This window comes from Rutidosis leptorrhynchoides, chromosome 1 (genome assembly GCF_046630445.1).
Source record: "Rutidosis leptorrhynchoides isolate AG116_Rl617_1_P2 chromosome 1, CSIRO_AGI_Rlap_v1, whole genome shotgun sequence".
In the NCBI taxonomy this organism is placed as follows: domain Eukaryota; kingdom Viridiplantae; phylum Streptophyta; class Magnoliopsida; order Asterales; family Asteraceae; genus Rutidosis; species Rutidosis leptorrhynchoides.
Window position 1 is genome coordinate 13,523,588 of NC_092333.1, and position 3,798 is coordinate 13,527,385.

A 3,798-nucleotide genomic window follows, 5' to 3' on the forward strand; every position below is an offset into this window, starting at 1 on the left:
TAAGCTTTTTTTATAGTAATGTAAAAAGTTGCTCTCTTCGACCCGTGACGTATGTACTGCTTTTTCTTGCATCTTCTTGAAACAATATTTGCAGGCAAAATCAAGAAGTTATTATAGATCTTTGTACTCCTTAAAGTGATTCCAATGACCTTTTCTTTCAAACTGAGTTTGCACAACCGTTTCTTGTACAATGCAAAGCTTGTTTGTGGAAACAGCATTGGTCCTCTTGGATGAACCCACAATATAATCTCACTCGATTTGTCACCTCCATCGTTATTGCTAGTATATTTGGCGTTGTTTTCCATAAATAGGGAGAAAAGATGTATGACATTAATTTGTAGTGGTGTCTACATGGGAAGTTTGATTAAAAGATCCGGGTAAAAAAATTGGTTACTTTTTGGTACAGGTCGAAACGGGCTTTAGTTGATTGACCCAAAACATTAATTTCTTAAACTGATTACATATAGTTAGTGACTGATTAAATCACCTTAAATAAAACTAATTATTATGGTAAAAAAATGATTTATGAGATTTTATGTTAAAAGACTTGTCGCTTGGCGGCTGTTATAGATAAAACATAACCCCAATTGACCGACCCACTCATGAGTGGGTTGAAATTGTCACATTTACTAATGCACATAGAATCTGCATTTTTGTATAACTTTGAGGAGTGATATTGCACATTTCTCATATATTTATCATGGCAATATCCGTCATTTTTAGTTCATTCGGATACGGTTTTGGTTATTATTCGCAATTATTATGGAGATTATGATTTGAGAGCCGAGAAGTACTCATTTGATGGATTTATATAGTTTATGGCGAGTTTACAGCAGTTTTTATGTTATTGGTTGATTTGGGTTGCGATAAAGGGTTGTTATATGTAAAAACGAGTAGAAAAGCTGGACTCAGGGGTGTGCGCCGCGAGTAGGTCTGCGCACCGCGCGTTATAACTGCAAATGCATTCAGTCAATTTTCAAGTTATGCAGCATTTTCTCTTTACAATTGCGCGCCGCGCACAATTGTGCGCACCGCACGAATGAGGTCGGCCAGATTTATTTTACTATAAATAGGGGGCAGTTTTTATTCCAAGGGGATTTTTTTTTGGCAGCTGATTTTCTTAGCACAAGAGGCGATTTTTAGTGACTTTTGGGGAATTCCAAGGTTACTCTAACGCTTCAATCATTCAGTTTTCAAGGATCAATCCAAGCACTAATCAAGATTCATCATGTTAGGTTGATTCTTATTTATCAAACAATGTTTTCTTTAATTATTATTTTGATTTCCATTGTTGCAATGATTATTGGCTAGTTATTTTAATGTTTGTCTAGATTAATAAACCTATGTGTTGGATTCTATTTATCAATTGTTAGTTTAATTTATGATGATTTGATGTTTGAATTAAAGATCGATTTTTATTGAAGCTAGACTTTTCGATTCAATTGGTTGTGTATTTGTTTGATAGGACGAGAGTTCATTAATTTAATACATCAATTTACAATTGGTTTGTCTTAATTGGTTGTTTGCTTACTCGGAGATGAGAGTAAATTGAATTCAAAAGGCTAGACGAAATAGGGGTGAATCATACACAACGAGAGTTGGTGTGGTTGAAATTCGAGTCTTCATCTCAGTTGAGATATTTGGTCACAATTAGGAGGTCTTAGGCTACGGGGAATTCCGTATCGTGTAATCTTAATTGAAGTGTTTGCGCTGGGGAATTCCAGGTGAACCGACTAGGTAGTTCACATATGTTAGATTGAAATTGGGGCTTAATCTAAACGCGTCTAACACTAGGTGTAAATGGTCTAGACAAACATTCGTTCTCATATTTGATTTACAATTATCTTATTTTTCTCGTTTGCTTAAAGCTTAAATATAAAATACCAAAAATATTGTTTTTAATTTCGATCAAATCTTGATTTGGCTAATCGTTAAATAGCCACAAAACCCATTATCTCGTACTTTCAATTTTAATAGATTAACTTAGTTTATTTCCATCAGTTGCAATCTTAATTCTCACTTAAAACTGTCCTTGGAACGATTTCGGATTTACCAACTTTATACTATTGCACGATCGGGTACACTGCCCGTTAGTGTGTAGTAATCTTTTAACCGGTATTTTCCATTATAAATTATAGACACGATTTTACACATCAAGTTTTTGGCGCCGCTGCCGGGGACAGTTGTGTCGAAAATTAAGATTGTTATCTAATTGTTCTTAGTTTAGTCATAGTTTATTAGTTTATTTTGTTCTTAGTTTAATCTTGCTTGAATCGGTGCGTTTAATCAGTTGTTAGTTGTGATTTTTGCAGTTTACAGATAGTTTATGCCAGATACTCGTTCATCAAACGCAGAGTTATTTTCACCTTATCCAGAACCAGAAAGAGTATTTTGGAGTCGTGATACGGGCGAGTCGTCTGACTCTGACACGCTGGATTCAGAAACTGATATTCCCACTGCTCCATCAACTAGCGACCCTGTGATTAATTTGGAGAGTTTTACCGATTCGGTTGTTTTTGAATCTTAGGATTCACCGGTTGTTCAACCACCACAAGTGGTAATTAATACTCCAATTGGACCTGAGATTCTTGTTCTACCTGAGGTTCCAGTTGTTAATCAAATGGCTCAACAAGGTCAGAGTATGGTGGAAAAGATGAAGGCCTCCCGAGTAGGCCAGGGTAACGCTATCCGAGTTCCAGAAGTTAGGAATGATTTTGAGATTAAAGGCCCAATTCTTAGTATGATTGCGATGAAATGTCAGTTTGGAGGGGAACCACACGAGGATGCTAACGAGCATATTCGTATTTTTCTGCAGATTTGTGGGTTGTCCAAGTTCATTAATGTCCAAGATCATGTCATTTACTTGAAGCTTTTCCCATGGTCCTTGAAAGGGGCGGCTAGAGTTTGGTTAGACTGTTTACCTGAGGCTACGATCGAGGATTGGGATACTTTGATGGAAAAGTTCTTGAGCAAATACTTTCCTGCATCCAAAGCTACTCGACTTCAACAGGAAATTTCTCAGTTTCATCAGAAGCCTAACGAGACTCTTTATGATGCCTGGAATCGCTTCAGCCGATTGTTGCGATCTTGCCCTCAACACGGGTTAGATACTTTTGCTAAGGTACAAACCTTTTATAAGGGATGTACTATCAGTACTCGTATTACTATTGATCAAGTAGCAGGAGGTAGTCTCATGATCAAAACCGAAGAGGAGGCGTATGAGATAATTGGGAAGCAAGCTGAGTATTCTCATGAGTGGCATGAGGATAATGATTTGGGTCGTTCTTCTTCTTCAGTTGCAGTCACCGGTGCTTACGATGATTATGCTTCCATTAATGCTAAGTTAGATAAGTTTGGAAGACACTTAGAGAAGGTGGACAAAGACATCCACGGGATGATGGTTGGTTGTGAATTTTGCGGTGGTTTCCATTTGGGTAAAGATTGTGATGCGGGTTTGATTATGAATCAGAAAGAAGAGATCGCTTTTATTAGTCAACAGAACAACAATCAGTTTCAGGGGCGAGCTCAGTTTAACAGGAATTTCAACAATCCTTATAATCCTCAAGGTAATCAGGGTTCAAGGTTCCAACCGGGATCTAGTGGAGAATTTCAACAGCAAGCCCCCGGGTACTTTCAAAAGCCCCAAGCCGAAGACAAAAAGTCCAATCTTGAAGCTATGATAGAAAAGCTTGTGGTGTCTCAAACTCAGCTTGTTACTACTGTTACTCAAAACAATGAGAAGAATGATCAAATGTTTCGAAATCAACAAGCCGCCATTCAAAATTTAGAGAAACAAAT

The 3,798-nt window shown here is 37.2% G+C and overlaps 1 non-coding gene across 1 annotated transcript; it reads right to left on the minus strand.

Annotated features, from left to right (window-relative positions):
- Window positions 1-2,999: 2,999 nt before the first annotated feature.
- Window positions 3,000-3,105, minus strand: LOC139886970 (small nucleolar RNA R71). The gene has a single exon (XR_011772826.1). It is a non-coding gene; the product is annotated as a small nucleolar RNA R71 (small nucleolar RNA).
- Window positions 3,106-3,798: the final 693 nt, after the last annotated feature.